Source organism: Urocitellus parryii, chromosome 2, assembly GCF_045843805.1.
Source record: "Urocitellus parryii isolate mUroPar1 chromosome 2, mUroPar1.hap1, whole genome shotgun sequence".
Lineage (NCBI taxonomy): Eukaryota > Metazoa > Chordata > Mammalia > Rodentia > Sciuridae > Urocitellus > Urocitellus parryii.
In genome coordinates this window covers 184,732,732-184,752,813 of record NC_135532.1, presented here as the reverse complement: position 1 = coordinate 184,752,813, position 20,082 = coordinate 184,732,732, and the positions used below count along the sequence as shown (strand labels likewise).

At 39.7% G+C, this 20,082-nt stretch overlaps 1 pseudogene; it reads right to left on the bottom strand.

The window, feature by feature from the left end:
- Positions 1 to 1,306: 1,306 nt before the first annotated feature.
- LOC144253252 (peroxisomal bifunctional enzyme-like) lies at positions 1,307 to 19,558 on the bottom strand (annotated as a pseudogene).
- Between the last annotated feature and the right edge of the window lie 524 nt (positions 19,559 to 20,082).

The window sequence follows — 20,082 nt, the reverse complement described above, 5'->3', positions numbered from 1 at the left end:
GCATAATGTATTGAAGGATCATCATTTTGTAGCAGACATCAGGACTTCATTCTTTTTTATAGCTGCGTAACAGTCTACTGTGTGGATATACCACATCTTGTTTATCCAGTCATCAGTTAATGCACATGTAGGTTGTACCCAATTTTTGGCTATTAAAAGTAATTCTGCTATCAATATTTTTTACAGGTTTTTGTGTTTATTAGTGCCTTAACTTTTAACCACACAAGGCAAAAAGTCAAGAGAAAATACTTAGTTTCAACAAAACAATGCAAATTTGTCTTTTGAGATAATGTTAGATGTTTTATGATTGAACCACTTCCAGATGTAAATTTGCAAACTTTTGTCTTGACAGGAAAAGTGGCATTGTGATACTGTTGAAGAATTAAGAAATCCTTAAAGGCTGGATGTTCATTAAGATCCCTTCTTAAACTAAGTTAACAACTTAGTCTTTCTGTTACTCCTCGTTGAATAGAAAAGACCAAAAAGACCAGGTTGCAGATGCTCTGTGTCTTGCGGAATAAACAACAAACATCGCTGAGACCCTTGCAAGCAGCAACAACAGCTGTGCACAGGAAACTGAGCCTTGGACAGAAGTCATCCCAGAAACATGACTTGCCAAGCTGCTCTGGGATGTCCCATTTAGGTCCCAAGTACTTGGTGCCCTCACCAATTTCCATTGGTGCCAGGCCTCTTTCTGGCTAGTAATCTGCTTGTCCTTGTTCCATGCCCCCCTCATAGAAACCCTCACTGCTGACTCTACCCTGCCAACCATCTCTCGCTCACCTCTGAGGTTACGGACCAAATTTCAACACAGGCTCCCATGCTGCTGTAACACCCTCTGGACTCTAGGTCTACTACCTACTCAGGAGGTGCTCAGTGACTGTGTGTGTAAGGATGACCCATCGGATTTGCCATCAATACTAAGTATATGAGGCTAAAGGGTCAAAATGAATTTGACTAGCTGTATTTGTTATTTATTAATTGCTGACAAATTTCTCCAACAATCAAAGCACTTGGGAACCTCAACATATTCCTAAGGCTCCCTCATCAGCTTTTGTGGTATTATATTAACAAACTTCATTCATTGGATTTATTTGAAAGGAATACATTCAGAGGCATACAAAGCATATTCCTAAAGATTTCCTCCAGTAGAATGAACAAGCAAAAGACCCAAAGACAAGGTTTAACTAACCGATTATTTCCTTTGCTTTGCATTTCAGAATAATCTTACTCAGGATTTAAAAAATCCAATTTCACTGAAATTTAGTAGCATTTACCGATGCCAGCATGGGAGGTACAGCCTGAATCACAATTTACTGCTGGGAGGCCCTGCCAAACTTTGCCATTCTTTCAGAGGAGGGTTTCCCTGGGAAGCCAGCTTTTTTAGGTAGTCGCTGGGCTCCAGGTGGGGAATATCAGGATTCTGCCTGTAGTATTTCTGCAACTTCTCCAGAACTGTGGGCAACCCAATTGTGGAAGCATAGAACATGGGCCCACTCCTGTGCCTTGGCCAGCCATACCCATTCAAGTAGATAGCATCAATGTGCTCTGGGCCAGCAGCCATCCCTTCTCCCAAGATACGGAACCCTTCACTGATGAGTGCATACAAGCAGCACTCAAGGATCTCATCCTGGCTAATAACATGGGGTTCAGTATGATGGGTTTCTCTATACTGTGACAGAAATTTGGAAAGCCAGGGATCAGGCTTATGAACCTTCCCCAATGGCTTGTCATATTGATACCACCCCCGCCCTGTCTTCTGCCCATAGCGTCCTGATTCACAGAGCACATCAGGAATCGGGCAGTATCATCTAGTACCCCGCTTTTGGACAGGGCAGGAGGCAATGCGGGTCCAGTAAGACCTTGTTCCTGGTGAACTTTCCAACCCACATCCAACCCAGCAAGGTCAGACCCTCGAAAGGTTCCCATTTTAAAACCAATCTCCTCCAGCACCTGATCTACCTCCTCTGGCTTGCTACCTTCTTCTAACAAGAAATATGTCTGGTCAAAATAAGGGACCAGCATTCAATTACCAACAAAGCCATGGCAGTTGCCTACGACTATGCCAATCTTCTTAATCTTTTTAGCTAAGTTCATAACAGTGGCAATGGTGGTGGGGGAAGAGTGTCGGCTAGGAATAACTTCTAACAACTTCTTTACATGAGCTGGTGTGAAGAAGTGCATGCCAATGACCAAATGCAGCCGATCTGTGGAAGAAGCCATCTCATCCATGTCCAGGGCTGAAGTATTGGTGCACAAAAATGCTTCTGGCTTGCACACAGCTGACAGTTCAGCAAAGACTCATTTCTTCAGCTTCATATCCTCAAATACTGCTTCAACAACTAAGTCTACACTAGCAAGCTTCTTCATAGATGAACTGAACTTGAGTTTTGGTCCTGACCAAGGCTGGCCATTCTGCTGCATTTCGGATGCTTCCTTTTCCAAGATGGAAGTTACCTTCTCTGAGATTTGAGCTACTTTTGGTATGATTCTATAGCAATCACAGGGATCTTGACCCTTGCAAAAGAAATGGCAATGCCTCGGCCCATGGTTCCCAAGCCTGCAGAGAGAGTGAAGGAGAAAATGAATGATTCAGGGGATTTAGAAACTAACTCATTGGACCACAGTTCCTATGGCAATGTGGCATTTAAAAAGACTCATTCAAGGACACAAATGGATGTCAGAGCATTCTAGTGAGCACAAGGGAGCAGTGGATGACTATACCATAAAGTGATGGTGGTTTTGAGCTAGGAGGTATGACTGCATCCAGGGACCAGAAAGACAAGAGAATTGATTCCAAATACTTAACTACAAAAATTTAAAGGCCATGCTTGAAATTTGCTACAAATTACAATCACTTCAGAAACCCAGGAGTGAGAGATTCGTACAGAGAAGGGTTAGAGGAGGAATGAAAAGTGCCCACAGTATGGAGGTAGACAGCCAAGGTCACATCTGTAGGACAGCATTTGCCGCAGTCCAGCTGGGCAAAATAACCGGGAGGTGACAAGCAACTTGAAGGTTGAAGTGAGAACTGCTTTATTGCGGAGCAGCAGGGGTATATATACCTAACTGATTACACACAGTTTGACTCAATTAGCATCACCTAGATACAGCAATCAGCCAATAAGGAATCCCCACCATCTAAATGGCTCGGCGGAGTTGCCTCACAAACCACTCCTCCTGGCAAACTGCCAGGGGCCATCTTGACTTGATTTGCGGTCCCCAACAAGCATTGAAAAAGTTAGCATCTCTAGGTGTCACACATAAAATGAAAGGAGTTCATGAATTGAGTGAGAATTACTGGAGCTAACAGAAGAAACAGGTTGAGCATAGAACCTGGGACCTGGTGTCCTGAAGTAAATGTTAGCTCTTGACATGCACGCATTTGGAGAAGCCCATGAAGGGCCCCACATGCTTACCAAGACACCAACTGAGGAGAGGGGTCATGCTGATGCTGGTTTCCACGAGGCCCCAGAGGGAGTAGACCACTCATTCATATTCTTTTCAGCAAAGAAAGCATATTGCAGGGCTCTAGCCTGCCCTGATCCCCGAAGGTACTGAAACAGTTCCTCTTCCTCCTTGATGCCCACTTCATAGGATACTTCACAAAGGCCTGGACAGCACGGACAAGAGTCTCCTGAGCCAGGCACCCAGGGTGTTGTTTCCATATCTCCATTAATGCATCCCTGAAAATGGTGTCCATGTTGGGTAAGTTCAGAACTGGCTTGTTCAAGAATATGCAGGATTATAGAGGTTGATCCAGAGAAATAAATGAGATTGGAACTTTGGAAATGTTATTATATGAAGGGATTAGGATTATATAAAAACAACAATGATAACCAGTTTCGATTTAAAGTGCCAAAGTAAATACTATCTTCAAGATATTTAGAATATTAACACAAAAATCTCTTTCATGGGCAAGGGTTGTGGCTCAGTGGTAGAGTGCTTGCTTAGCATGCATGAGGCACTGGGTTTGATCCCTGACACCACATAAAAATAAAAACAAATAAAATAAAGGCATTGTGTCCATCTACAACTAAAAACCAAAATCTATTTCATGTTGTAACTTCGTCGTATAAAATAGAATTTAAGAGATTTGTAGCAATTATAAATTATTTAAGTATGTTTATGCATAAAAATTACATTTTAATTTTATCTTATGGCCAGGACAATTTTTTCATAGATTCTATATTAATCTGTCAATGAATCTAAGCAAAACAGTTTTGAGTTAATATCTGATGTTTAAAATAATCTTAACTCCATTACTAAGTATAACTAAATTTTAGAACACCTATAAAAGAGGGGCTGTGGTTGAGGCTCAGGGGTAGAGCCCTTGCCCAGACCTTGTGAGGCACTTGGTTGGATCCTCCGCACCACATACAAAATAAATGAAATAAAGTTATTTTAAAAAACACCTATAAAATAATACAGTGTGATATTAATGGAAGGGTAGGCATACATATCAATGGAAGAGAATTGACAGCTCATCAATAAATCCAATTATGGCCAATTGATTTTCAATACAGAAAGAAAGTTCAATGGAGGAAAGGAGAGTCTTTTGAACAAATGATTGGTATAACTGATTATCTATATGTAAATAAGATTACTTAATTAAACTCATATCATACCTAGCACCATTCATATAACTAAAAGTAGGTCATAAATCCATTGAATGACTAAAGCTATAACAATTTCTGCAAGAAACAAAATAGTATCTTTGTGATGTTGGGTTAAGTACTAAATTCTTAAATATAACTCCAAAAGCACAATTTATTTTATAAAATAAATATAATCAATAAATTGAACAAAATAAAATTAAAGACTTTCCTACTTCAAAGGACACCATTAAGAAAATGACATGAAAAGCCACAGTGTGGGAGAAAATATTAGTGTGGTAGAGAACATAGTGCCATTCACTAAATGTCCATGTCCCAATCCCTAGAAACTGTAAACAGGTAAACTTACCTGGAAAATGGAGTTTCTAGGTGGAATCAAGGTTAAAGGCATTGAGAAGGGGAAATTACCCTCTGTTATCTGGGTGGGCAAATCTAATCACAACTCTGATGGGAGAAATTCAACAACCAAGGAGAGTCAGAGATGTGCTATAAGAGGGTCCAGACCTGCCGGCAATGCTGTAGCTTTCATATGAGAGAAGAGACCAAGGACCAAGGATGTAGTGGCTTCTGGAAGCCAGGAACCCACCAGTTTACATACAGCAAGAACCTCAGGAACTTGGTCCTTTGATGCAAGGTTCTGAATTCCACCAACAACCCAAAGGACCAGGAAAGCAATCCTCCTCAAAGCTCCAGAACTGAGTGTAGCAGCCAATAGCTGGATTTTAGTCCAGTGAGACCTCTACCAGACTTCTACCTATGGAACTATAAGATAATATGACTCTGCAATTTGAAGTGCTAGATTTGTTATTAGAGCAGTAGAAAACCAATACAACTTGTACATCAAATATCTTATAAGGAACTTCTAATCAGAATATGCAAAGAACTTTTAGAACACAAATCAACAAGGCATACAACTCAATTTCTTAAAGGGGCAAAAACTTGAGCACATACATATCCCCAAGGGTATGATATGCAAGTGGTTAATAAACATGTGATAGAAGCTCACCATTGGTCTGGGGTTGTAGCTCAGGGCTAGAGTGCTTGCCTAGCACATACGAGGTACTGGGTTCAATCTTCAGCATTACATAAAAATAAATAAATAAAATGAAGGTATCAAAAAAATACCTTGTCACTCTGTGACTTGAGATTCAAGCAGAGGAAATACTGTTTCTCTGTGAGGCAGCCATTGCTACCTGCCGATCCCCACTCTTTGCCCTGTTTGCCCACCTCAATCGCCTGCCATTCACCAGCGGATCATGCTCCTAATGACCACAGATGGCCCGCTGCTCACTGCTGCCTGGAAGTCCATTGTCAGGGTACCTGCAGGTTTGGTTACATGCAGCCACCACCATTTTGGGACATCTACCAGGGCCTGGGAGTCCAGAGCCAAGGGGCCTACAGATTTGCCACCACCATATCATAGCCTAGCCATCTTAGTCAGGGACACTGTCCAGGGCCTGGAGATCTATTGTCAGGGTACCTGCAGGCCTGGTTGCACCTGAGGTCTTTCTGCTGGGTGTGCTAGCAGTCACCATCTTACTGTCTCTTTGCAGGGTCTCTCCTTTAAGTGAGTGCATCCCTGGTGGTCTTTCTGCAAGTTGGAATGGCATTGAGATCTTGGGACTGCAGGAAGGCAGAGCCAGGGAATCTGAAGCCCAGGTCCATCAGATTGCAGCTGGGTCTCGTGGGCACACCTGTGGAAAGCTGAAGACTGGGGACTTTATAGTTTTTTTTTTAGATCTGTATATATTTTTCCCTCACTTTTCTGTCTCCCTGTATTCTCTTTCTCACTTCTCTCATGATAACAGCCAACCTCTATTAATTCCTCCTTTGCTCTTACTATAAATTTTTACCTCTATCTTCTCTCTTTCTCCCTCATAAACATCACATCCCACACTACTTCTGTTCCCTCTTTGTCCACATCAAGGAAAGAAAATTTCGGACCAGTATCCCTGATGAACATCGGTGCAACAATTCTCAATAAAATTCTAGGAAATCACACACAAAAACATACTAAAAAGACAGTGCACCAAGATCAAGTGGGTTTCATCCCAGGGATGCAAGGTTGGTTCAACATATGGAAGTTAGTAAACGTAATTTATCACATCAATAGAGTTAAAGACAAGAATCATATAATCATCTCAATAGATGCAGAAAAAGCATTTGAGAAAATATAGCACCCTTTCATGTTCAAAACACTAGAAAAATTAGGGATAGTAGAACCATACCTCCACATTGTAAAAGCTATATATGCTAAACCCAAATCCAACATCATTCTAAATGCAGAAAAATTGAAAGCATTCTCTCTAAAGACTGGAATAAGACAAAGCCCTCTTTCACCACTTCTATTCAACATAGTCCTTAAAACTCTAACTAGAGCAATTAGAAGAAATTAAAGAGATACAAATAGGAAAAGAAGAACTCTAACTATCCCTATTTGCCAACAACATGATTCTATATTTAGAAAATCCAAAAAAAAAATTCACCAGAAAACTTCTGCAACTAATAAATGAATTCAGCAAAGTAGCAGGATATAAAATCAATACTCATAAATCAAATGAATTTCTGAATATCAGTGATGAATTCACTACAAGAGAAATTAGGAAAACTGCCCCATTCACAATAGCCTCAAAAAAAAAAAAAAGTACTTGGGAATCAACCTAACAAAAGAGGTGAGAGACCTCTGCAATGAAAACTGCAGAACACTAAAGACAAATTGAAGAAGACCTTAGAAAATTAAAAGATCTCCCATGTTTTGGGATAGAATTAATATTGTTAAAATGGCCATACTATCAAAAACATTATACAGATTTAATGTATTCCTATTAAAATCTCAATGATGGGACTGGGGTTGTGGCTCAGTGGCAGAGCTTGCCTAGCATGTGCGAGGCACTGGGTTCAATCCTTGGCACCACATAAAAATGAATAAATAAAATAAAGGTATATTAAAAAGTTGTATTTGTTTAAAAAAATCCCAATGACATTTTTCATAGAACTAGAGAAAGTAATCATGAAATTCGTTTGGAAAAATAAGAGACCCAGAATAGCCAAAGCAATCCTCAGCAAGAAGAGTGAAGCAGGAGGCATCACAATACCAGACCTTAAACTATTCCACAGAGCAATAGTAACAAAAATGGTATGGTATTGACAGCAAAATAGACATGTAGACCAATGGTACACATCAAGACAAACGGTATAGTCTTTAGAATAGAAGACACAGAGACAAACCCACATAAATACAGTTATCTCATACTAGACAAAGGCACCAAAAACATACACTGGAGAAAGGATAGCCTCTTCAACAAATGGTGCTAGTAAATCTGGAAATCCATTTGTAGCAAAATGAAATTAAACCCCTCTCACCCTGCACAAAAATCAACTCAAAGTGCATCAAAACTCTGGCACTAGAACAGAGACCCTGAGCCTAATAGAAGAAAAAGTAGGCCCAAATCTCCACCATATCATCTAAGGCACTGAATTCCTTAACAAGACTCCCAAAGTGCAAAAAGTAAACTCAAGAATCAGTAAATGGGATGGATTCAAACTAAAAAGCTTCTTCTCAACAAAGGAGACAATTAATAACATGGAGAGCCTACAGAATGGGAAAAAAATTTTTAACCACATGCACCTCAGATAGAGCATTAGTCTCCAGGATATAAAAAGAACCCAAAAAACTTAACATGAAAAAAACAAATAACCCAGTCAATTGAACAGACACTTCACAGAAGAAGAAATACAATTAACCAACAAATATATGAAAAAAATGTTCAACATCTCTAGCAATTAGAGAAATGCAAATCAAAACTTCTCTAAGATTTCATCTCATTCCAGTCAGAATGGCAATTATCAAGACTACAAGCAATAATAAGTGTTGGTGAGGATGTGGAAGAGGTATACTCATACATTGCTGGTGGCACTGCAAATTGGTGCAACCACTCAGGAAAGCAGTATGGAGATTCATCAGAAAACTTGGAATGGAACCACAATTTGACCCAGCTATCCCACTCCTCGGTTTATACCCAAAGGACTTAAAATCACCATCCTACAGTGACACAGACACATCAATGTTTATAGCAGCTCAACTCACAATAGCTAAACTATGGAACCAACCTAGGTTCCCTTCAATAGACAAATGGATAAAGAAACTTTGGTATACATAGACAATGGAATATTACTCAGCCTTAAAGAAAGAAATTATGACATTTGCAGGTAAATGGGTGGAGCTGGAGAATATCAGGCTATGCAAAATAAGCCAAACCCCAAACACCAAAGGCTGAAGGTTTTCTCTGATAAATGGATGCTGATCTATAACGGCGGGAGAGTAGGGAAGAATAGAGGAAACTTGGATTGGGCAGAGAGTAGTGAGGGTAAGGGAAGGGTTGTGTGGGTGGGAACAATGGTAGAATGAGACAGAAATTATTACCCTATTACATGTCATAATTACCTGACAGGTGTATCTCTGCACCATGTATAGCCAGAGGAATGAGACATTGTACTCCATTTGTGTACAATGTGTCAAAATGCATTCTACTGTCATGCATAACTAATTAGACAAAATTTAAAAAAAAATTTTAGAACGAAAAAAAAAATAAGTTCAACATCAGCAGTCATAAGGGAAATGCACGTTAAAACTACAATGAATGCCGACGGCCTCAAATAATAGGTCGTCATTTCTGAGGCTGGGTTACCAACAAGCTCTGGCTGTAGTCTTGCCCATCTCTTGCTCACTCATTTGCTTGCAGTGACAGGATGTAAGCGGCCCTGTGGAGAAGCCATGTGGCAAAGAACTGAGGGTGACCTCAGACAACAGTGAGGGAAGAACTGAGGCTCTTGGTCCAAAAGCACAAAAGGAATGAAATCCAACCAAGCTAGGAAGATCCTCCCCCAGTTATCCCTGGGATGAGGACAGCTACAGCCAAGGTCTAGAATCCAAATCTGGATTAAAGCATTGTACAAAGTCCTACAACCAGGAAGAGATGTATATCAGTGTTAGGGCACTTGCCTAGCAAGCATGAGGCCCTGTGTTCAATCCCCAGCATCACAAAGAAGGAAAAAAATCTATAGTCAGAGGGCCTGGCTAATCAGACCTGATTCCTGACCCACAGAAATTATTTTACAATTGTTTTATCTTAAGTCATTAAGTTTGAGGGTAAATTGTTATGCACCTACAGACCAACTAGAATGGTGATAATAAAATGACATCAATACCCAGGGTTTATAAGCATGTAAAGAAACTTGAAACCTCATACATTGCTTGTGAAGTTGTAATACAGTATATCACATTGGAAAACTGTGATAGTTTCTTAAAATTATTGTTCAACTCAGGATTTTTACTCCTAGGAATCTGCCACCCAGAGAAATGGAAGCATCTGTCTCCATAAAATGTGTGTACAAATACTCATAGCAACATTATTCACAGTAGAAGTCGGAAACAACCCAAATGTCCACTGTCACGGTTTGGAAATAAGGTGTTCCCTGAAAGCTCATGTTTGAGACAATGCAGAAATATTTAGAGATGAAATGATTAGGTTATGAGAACTGTAACTAATCCGTGGGTTAATCCACTTGATGAATTATTAATTTGAAAGGACTACTGTACTGGTGGTCACTGTAGGCAGGTGGGAAGTAGTCCCTGCGGTGTGACTGTGGGGGTTGTACTTTGTCTCTTGTGCCTCAGGCTCTGTCTGCTTCCCAGCTGTCATATGAGCAGCTTTGCTTCATTGTGCCCTCAGAACTTGATGTTCTGCTTCATCTAGACTCACAGCAATGTAGCTGGCCCACCATGGACTAAACCTCTGAAACCAGAGCTGTAATAAACCCTTCCTCCTCTAAATGGTTCTTGTTGGCTATTTTTGTCATAGTGATGAAAAGCTGATTCAGATATTCATCAACTGTTGGATGGATTTTAAAAAAAGGGTGTGGTATAGAATACTATTCAGCATTAAAAAAGGAGCAAACTACTGATAAACACTACAACACACGTGAGCCTCCGAACATCATGCTCACTGAAAGAAGCCAGATGCAAGAGATTATATATCGGATGGTGCCACTGATATGAAATGTCCAGAAAAGGCAAATCTGTAGAGACGGAAGGAGGTTGCCTAGATTTTAGGATGGAATTTAGCTATAATGGGCATGAAAGAACTTTTTGGGAAGTGAGCAAGTTTTAAAATTGATATAAGGAGATGTTTGCAGAACTATAGATAGCAAATTATGCCTCACAGAAGTCCTAAAATTATATCTAGAAATGAAAAATCAAGAGCAGTGCAAGACCTTTCAGAAGAAAACTATAACATTTTATAGAAGAACATAAGACCACACCTTAAGGCTGGGGCCCGGTATGTGTGAGTCACTGGGTTCAATTCTCAACACCACATATAAATAAATGAATAAAATAAAGGTCCATCAACATCTAAAAAAAAATTTAAAAAGATTACACTTTAATAACTTTAATAAAGAAGGACCTCATGCTCCTGGATACACATATTTAATAGTATAAAATATAAACACTGCCCACATTTACTAAATAGAAACATCTATTCAGAACACTATGATTCTATATTTTATTAAATAATCCAATAGATGATTCAAAAGTTTGCATAAACTAATAAATGTGTGATATATTATGGTTATCAAAACTTCAGCTATTACAAAAACTATTTTCTAAAAGTGCTGCTGTCTCAAGAATAAATCATTGTATGAAAAATGTATGTCTTAGCTTCATACATAGAAAACCTCCCATTACAGAAAGACCTATGACTCTGGCACCATGTGTGAACATGTGTCCCAGGGGAGGGAGCCTGGTCTGGATGTCATCATGTGCACATAGGCATTATGTAATCTCATCCCTTGCTGTAAGCGACGAGGCAAGACTATTTCCTAATACTTGATTACTTACAGTGTTGAGAAGAATGCTTTTCAATGAATGATGTCACATGGTAAGAGCAGCACTCAGAAGAGGAGCAAAGACAGTGGTTATTAGCATGAGGGCCCTGCTGACCCTGCTGCTTTGGAGACAAGTGAACTATACCCAAGAGACCCACAGATTACATGCTCAACTGTCCAGTGAGTTAGCCCAGTCTTCAGTGTTGAGGGGGAGGCAAGCTCAGCAGAAAAGAATGGATGGCCTATAGTCCACTGCTGGTTCCATTCACTGGTGGCCTAGAAGGGAGGCAAGAGTGGACAGTGGGGAGAGCAGGAAGGGCACGTGTGTAGAGAGCAAGTGGATGAGGAAAGAGGCCCAGCTGTCTGCATTGTGACCTGAACCTACTGCTGGGGTAACCCACACCATGGAACAGGGCAGATGGGTCTGGATGTCCCAGAGCTGGAGCTCTGTCCTGCCACACTGCTGCTGCTCCCACCAAGCACAGTCACTCCTGATTCCTTTCAAGAGTTTAAGACATTCAGATGGCCTAGGGCCCACCAAGACTCAGTTAAGAATCCTTAAGGGTGGGGCCTGGATTGGTTTTTTTTTTTGGTACTGAAGACTAAACTCAGGGGCACTCGACCACTGAGCCAAATCCCCAGCCCTATTTTGTATTTTATTTAGAGACAGGGTCTCACTGAGTTGCTCAGTGCCTCGCTTTTGCTGAGGCTGGCTTTGAACTCATGATCCTCCTGCCTCAGACTCCTGAGCAGCTAGGATTACAGGTGTGTACCACCATGCCCGGCTGAGAAGGACAATTTTTAAAACAATTTTTAACAGTTGTTTTGAGCTATCCCTCCAGGAGGTCCAAGAGCAGGGTGTATGTCAGCCACTGCCTCTGGGACAGCTGCAGGGTCTGGCAAGTTTGTCTGAGGCCAGTAATTGGAAAGAATAAAAGGGAGAAAATGAGCAAACCAACCAGAAAAGAAAAGCCTGCTTAATGGAATGAAGCAAATATTTCTGACCCACATAATCCTGTTATCCTGGGATCCTCAGAACCTCTCAGGCTGTGCGTAGTCATCCTGGGAGCTCTCCCAGGCTCCTGTCCAGGACAGCCTAGAGCCAAATGAAGCACATCCATGGGACAGGTTTGGTCAGGGCGCAGTCAGCCAGCTTTTCCCTGCCTCGTCTCCTGTCTCTCTCCTTCTGTGGCTATAGTTGAAGGATGCTGTTTTCTTCCACTGTTGGTTGTTTAGCACAGAACACAGGCAGAACTTCCCCTTTATGTCTACGGGGACCATTGTTGAGTTATTCTACTTTGTGAACTCAGACCACTGTTGGTTGGAATGCTTCGTCTTTATCCACTTGGTGTTCTTTAACTTTGTTCTCCACTACGTTCATTAACATCAATTTTAGATTTTAGTAAGTCTTTAAATAATGTTATGACACAACAGTAATCAAGAAAATACACTGTCACACACTGGAACTTATCTAATAAAAGATAAATGTCAGCAAGCCTACATTAGCTGTGCAGGAGAATGGGGACAATAGGAACTACATAGTGATTCAAGTGTACTAATAACTGAATTCTCTCCATAGTTCATTCACATTAACTTTTTCTAAATTCTTTTTTTTCCTCTTTATTTTGTGGTGCTGGGGATTGAACCCAGGGTGTTCTACCACTGAGTTACATCCCAGCCCTTTCTTTTTTAAATTTTTTTTTTAGTTGTCGATGGACCTTTATTTTACTTATTTATATGTGGTGCAGAGAATTGAACCCAATGCCTCACACCTGTGAAGCAAGTGCTCTACCACTGAGCTACAACCCCAGCCCATCTCAGTCCTTTTTTATTGTTTATTTTGAGACAGAGTCTCCTTAAGTTGCTGAGGCTGGCCTCAAATTTTCCTTCCTCCTGCTTTAGCCTTCCAGTAGAGGGATTATATGTGGTACCCCTGCACCTGGCCTTAATTTTGTCTTCACTCTATAAAGTCCTCTAAGATTGAAGTATATTTAAGTTTTGATAAAACATAAGTGAATTATACTTTTGAAGGAAGAAATTAAGGTGATAATTTTCCCTGATCCCTTGTGCTAACCTGATAGGAAAAGATTCTCCTTGCCTAGACTATTGAGACTCACATGCAATTCAGTGAAACCCTTTCCTCAGACACAAAGGGCTGTCTCCTCTCTAACCCTGATAAGCAGCAGGCTGTGTGCATCCTTGGGGTTCTGCAAAGGACAGAACAGCTGTACGGTCACAGACTTCAGGGCGGGTCACCCACATGGGCATATGTAATACCTCAAGGGGATCCATGTGGACATGCACTGAGCCTTCTAATGAGACAGGGTCATATAAATCAAATAAATGTTCTCAGTACACAGAGCAAAAGCAAAGAGAAAGACCAAGGAAACCACTAATTTTTTTAAATTGAACTTGCAGGTGAAATACAATGTGCAAAGAACATAGTCATTTGCCAGGGGTAAGGGTAGAGCAAGAGATTAAAACACTTCATCAGGGCTGGGGTAGTAGCTCAGCAGTAGAGCACTCCCCTAGCATGTGCCAGGCCCTGGGTTCAATCCTCAGCACTACATAAAAATAAATAAAATAAAATAAAGATATTGCATCCAACTATAACTAAGAAATAAATATTTAAAAAAACACTTTATCACTTTACTTTCTATTTCTTGTGGAGCTAGGGATGGAACCCAGGGCCTCACACATGCTATGCAAACACCCTACCACTCAGCTACAACCAAGCTTCTTTGAGAGTTCTTAAAAGATACGAAATCCAAATGAACAAATAGACCAAAGTCTTTGGGCAGAATTAGAGTTGTTAAAAACGATTAACACAGCCCAGCACAGCTATAGGACTAGTGTTTGTTAGAGAGACACAGAGCTCAGCTTCCCAAGTTGAGGCTCCCAGTTGCCCATTTCCGGGGGCCCATCCCTGCTGGAGAAGGACAGGCTCTGGGACTTTGAAGAACAGTACTCTCTTTCAGCTTAGACCAGAAGCCTGCACATAGAGCTCAGTTCTTAGCTCAGGAAAGCAGGCTGCCAGATACATAGAAGTGCAAAGACAGGACATTTTATAAGGCCTTCCCTTTCCCAGGTGAGCCAATGCAATCTGATTTGGCCAAGTAATTCTGCATTCATTAAATCTAATGTGGCACAGCAGTCTGGGAGGCTTCATATAACAAGACTATTAAGATATACGAAGCTAATTAGCTTCCATAGTCAACTCTCCAAGATTCTGCATTAGGTTTTTAGAGAAACCTACAGTTATTTAACCTCCTACACTCCTTTCCCACCATAAATGGCTTCAAAAGCACCAGAACCATGACCATTGGGAATTCCCTTTCCTATAGATTTTCCTATAGGATGCAAAAGGTAATAAATAATTCTTCTTAATTTTTTCCTTTTTTTTTTTTTTTTTTAGCTCAACATTTCAGTGTGGGAATCGGGTGAATTAATGGAATACGTTTACAAATGGAAAAAGGGAATTCGAGATATGTACATATATCATTTAAACTGAGATATCTTTCACATGCCACAAAAGTCATGTGGCTTTTAAACCACACTTTTCATGACTGACCAATATCTTTAAGACTATAGGTAGTGCTTGCATGTCACTCGGAAAAAGTCAAAACCAGGAAAAGTCATCTCCATTCCTACCTTTGCGTTCCCTGCCTCAGTGGTTCTCAAAGTGTGGTCTCCAGAACACAACATTAATGTCACCTTGGCATTCCAGAGAGATGCAAATCCACAGGTGGAGCCCTGCAGTCTGGGTTTTAAGCCATCCAAGAGATTCTGACAACAGTCAAGTTAGAGAATGATTGTTCCACGCCAAGACAATTGCACTAGTTTCATAGAAATATAGATTTGCACACATGTATATTTTTATTTATAATGAATCATATGTATTTAATATTAATTAATTAACGTATTAATATTTTGTGGAAAGATACCAAATTTGCCAGCATGGCAATTTTGTTTTGCCAAATGACCCCTAATAGTCACATTTAAAAACAAAGGAAAAGGGGCTGAGGCTGTAGCTTAGCGGTAAAGTGCTTGCCTTGTATGTGTGAGGCACTGGGTTCAATCCTCAGCACCACATAAAAATACATACAGATACTATGTGTTCATCTACAACTAAATAAATATTTTTTTAAAAAAGAGGAAATCGGGGGAGCATAAAAAGATTAGTCATCCATAGTAAATTACCAAGAATAGAAAATAGTAAAATAGGGAAATCATAAAGCCTCAGATGAAAATGAAAGAAAAAAAAATACCTAGGCATTTTGGGAGACAATAAGTGGCAAGTATAGATAGGATTCTCTGAGTTGGTCCTTTGTCGATCAGCCCTATTTCTCTACCTTATATCTCTAGCATTTATCTGTGACAATGTAGCACCATGATATCATAGGATTTCAAACATGGCTACTCATTCAAAAATAATAGTAAAAGGCCCTAGAGTTTTCCATAAGATTCTAGTCACTAGCCTTAAAACAAACAGGGTGAAGGTTCAGGTTGTAACAAGACCAAACCCTGGGAGCCTGACCACCTTAGGGCCTGGAAAGAGGCCTGACACCAACTAATTTTGTGGAGCACTTTCCTTTTGTCCAAAGACTCCCAAAAGATTTGTTGTGGTCCACATGATAAAGGCTAAGAATAGAATCCAAGTCTCCTGCAATGATCCTGAACCCATTTCCCTATGAGACAGCACCCCCTGCACACTGGCAAGGCCCCCCTTTTTCCATTTGTTCAATTTAATGACTCAGATATTAGGAAAGTATTAATTTAAAAAAATCAAGGCTATTCATTATCCATCACTCCAACACAACATCTGTAAGAAATGTGTTATATCTTCTCACTGTGATTCCTTTTTGGAAGCAGGCATACAGACAGACATTTATGGAATTTTCTAAATGGGTGTTTTCTTCCTAAGACTATAAATAAGTGTTTTCTCAGGTTTTTCAATTTTCCTAAAAAAATGGAAGTCTTAATACCTGAATGGAATCGTTTCATTGTTTTGCCCAATGACCACACACTAATAGCCACATTTAAAAACAAAGAAAAAAAAAAAGAGGAAATCAGGGGAGCATAAAAAGAAAGGAAAATAACTTTTAGGTAACTAATGCCCTAAAATTAGTTATGTGAGTTGTTTCTAATACTTTACAATGATAAAGATTCAATGATCCAGACAGAGGCTCAAATCTATGTACTTCCATGATTATTCATCCATAGTGAATTACCAAGAATAGAAAATAGTAAGTCAAAAATGTGAATACCTTTGCTCTAATCATGGTAGGATATGTTATAAACAATGTAATAAGAACTTATTTAAACTTAATCACACCCCATATTTCCATATTTTTCTTTTCTTTTTTTTTTGTTTGCTTTACAAAAAAACAGTGACTTTTAAATCACAAATGTTTTTCATTAATCAGGTTTAAAAAGCATTTCAGAGTTAAGTATACACTTACCTTACACCAGCAATACAATTCTCAGTTATTTACCAAAGGGAAACAATAATATAGGTCTACGAAGAATGGTGAAGGTCCAGAGTGAAAACTACCTAACATCCATCAATGGATAAACAGATAAAGCAATTCGGGTTTCCCATATTATGAAATATATTTTAGTCACAAAAGTAACCAAATATTAACACATGTGACACAGGATGAATATTGAAAACATTACACTAAGTTACAGAGGCCACCTGCAAATAGAATATTCTGTATGCAGGATTTCATCTACATGAAATTCTACAAAACATAAAAAAAAAAACCACAATGACAAGATGCAGGTCTATGGTTGCCTGTGGCCAAGGGAAAGACAAGGGGACCTGCCAGAAAGTGTCTTGAGGATACTTTCTTGGGGTGCAGAGCTGCACCTCAGTGTGGCACTGGGGCACACGATTATGAACTGTCACCAACACTCACCACTCTACGCTTGATTTAGATGAATTTATTGTGTGGAAATTACACCTCAGTGAAGCTGCTGGGGCATTCTGAGATGTATTTGATCCAGAAAACAGCTTGATTCTAGAATCACAAGAAAAGCCATTAAGATCTACAAAATAAACAAACACATACAGCTGAAAAAGTATTAAAAAAGCAAAAATGATGTAGAAATGTTTGGGGGAAATTAATACATTGTATGCTAGAAATTGAAAAAAAAACACAAGCAAAACTGTTTAAGAAGATTTTGGAGAAAACCATCTGTTTTTTTTTGCAATTCCTGGGTGCATTCATACATGGGCTATGTAGCTAAAATTATAAAATACATATAAATGTATATATGCATATAGATAAAGATAGCTTTTTTGTCGAGGGGCGTTAGGCTCTACCACTGAGCTACATGCCTAGCTGTGAAAATTTATATTTTAAACATTTTTGTATCACAAGAAACTTTACATATCTCTATATACTCTTCATGATTATAATTTTAAATTGTCAAAAGTCATGACTATTATATGAATTTCCAAGTTTTAAAGCAGATGATACCTTGATATTTGGATGCCACCAAGTGGACAAAATATGCAGTTTCTGAGATTGAACATCATTTTACGCTTTATAGATGTATTTTTTATTAATAAAAATCAATTTAAAACTCAAGTGTGTAAAAACTAAAACCTGATCATTGTGTAGGTGCTGCACTAGACCATGATCCTCATCTATTTCTTAAAGTACCTTGACTCTCAACTCAGGATCTAAGAAAATCAACTGAAGAAAAGAACTTGCTACTGAAATTGAGGTTTCTACAACAACAAAACCACAGGAGTGAATGTCGACCTGGGTATACCTTGAACCCCAGTGCAAAGAATAAAATAAGGACCCCCAATTGTACACAGCCTTTGCTCTGAGTCAACCAAATGACTTCTAACAAAACAAGCAGCCCCCTCAGGAAGTTCTGTGGGGCAGACCCAGTGAAGACAGCCTGGAGGCAGAGGACAGCAGGGTGTCCACCTCCATTTGGGTGGGAACTTGCCAACTCTGTAGGAGCTACCAGATTCTCTCCCCACAGTCCCTCCCCTCCCCATTGCAAGCCTTACCATTGCATTGGAACAGTAACTGGCTGGAGCCACACTCACAAGAAAACAAGATTTCAAGAGAGTGTTGGCCTGGGTCAGCAAAACAATGACTGGTTTCCCCAGGAAAGCTCTGGAATTACCCTGAGCCTTTGCTGCCACCAAGCGGGAGACCAGCACACAGTCCATCCTGCCTGTGGCCCAACACTCCTCCCAGTTATTTATTTTGGGATTTTTTTTCCCCACCCTGCTCCTTGCTCATTTAGAGCTCACAACCTCCACAGACTGAAAAAAAAAAAACAGTTAAAAATCAAGCAAATGAGCAAGCAAACTTCAGCCATGCCACAAAAGGAGCTCTAAGCCCTCCGAGGAATGCAGCAGAAGCTCCAGAGACAGGAGCTCCAGAGGCCCACAGTTTACTGTGGAGAGTTACAGAGTCTGGCTTCTACTGATTGCAGTGTGTGTGCACACACACACACACATTCTCTCTTTCATTTGTTTCAACCTTAATTCTAATTCACACTTAGAAAACACTCATGACCAAAAAACAAAAAAAAGAAAATGGTGGTCCATGGCTGTGAATCCAGAGATTCGGGAGACTGAGGTGGTAGTATTACAAGTTTGAGGTTGGCCTGGGCAATTTAGCAAGATGCTGTCTCAAAATAAAAAAAGCACCTGTAGTTCAATGACCAGAAGTTACACTTATCCACTCTCCCCATAATACATTCTATCCCATCACCCCTTTTTATGAAAACAGTGGCAAACGACCATAAGTGATTTTTTTTCACTAAATAATACAATAAATATATCATGGGTCTCATACCATATTGGTACATTCATTTTTAAGTCCTGTTGTATACTATCACATGAATGTCCCATTAGATATTTTTAATTTTTTTTTCATTAAAATGGACAATAGCTTGTTTCCAATCTGTGAAATTATCTTCTTACCTAAAATTCTCCAGACAAATCTGATGGCTGCTTCTACTGGCCTGGAGTTCACAACTTCATCCAGAAGGCCCAGTTTGAGTGCTTCACCCGCCAACATGTCTTCCTAAAACAAAACAAAATACAACAAATCAAAGAACAACATGAGATTAAAGTGAGAGCCTTGCTCTCTATAGCAGGGAAGGCTATCTTCCCAGGATATAAATATTCATTATTAAGTAAAATAAATAAGGACTTCTGACTGCTGGAATAGAAAGGCCTCTGCAGATATAGCCAGAAAACTTGGATTCAGGCTGCAGCTCTCTATTTTATTGTTTCTGTGACCAGGATCTGTACGAGGACCACAATTTCCTCACGGATTAATGGGAATAATTATGTTTACCTCAGTAATTCTGAGTATTAGGTGAAGAAAATACATTTTCTTAATACTTTCTAAATATCTATGGAAGCACTCTATAACTTCTAGATCCATCTCTGTAGAAATGGAAGAGACAACCATTATTGGATAATAAGAATAGATATGATAATATCCGGACACTTTTCTGGAAGTGCCTTTGAAAACAGGCTTCCAGGCTGGGGTTGTGGCTTAGTGATTGAGTGCTTGCCTACCATGTATGAGGCACT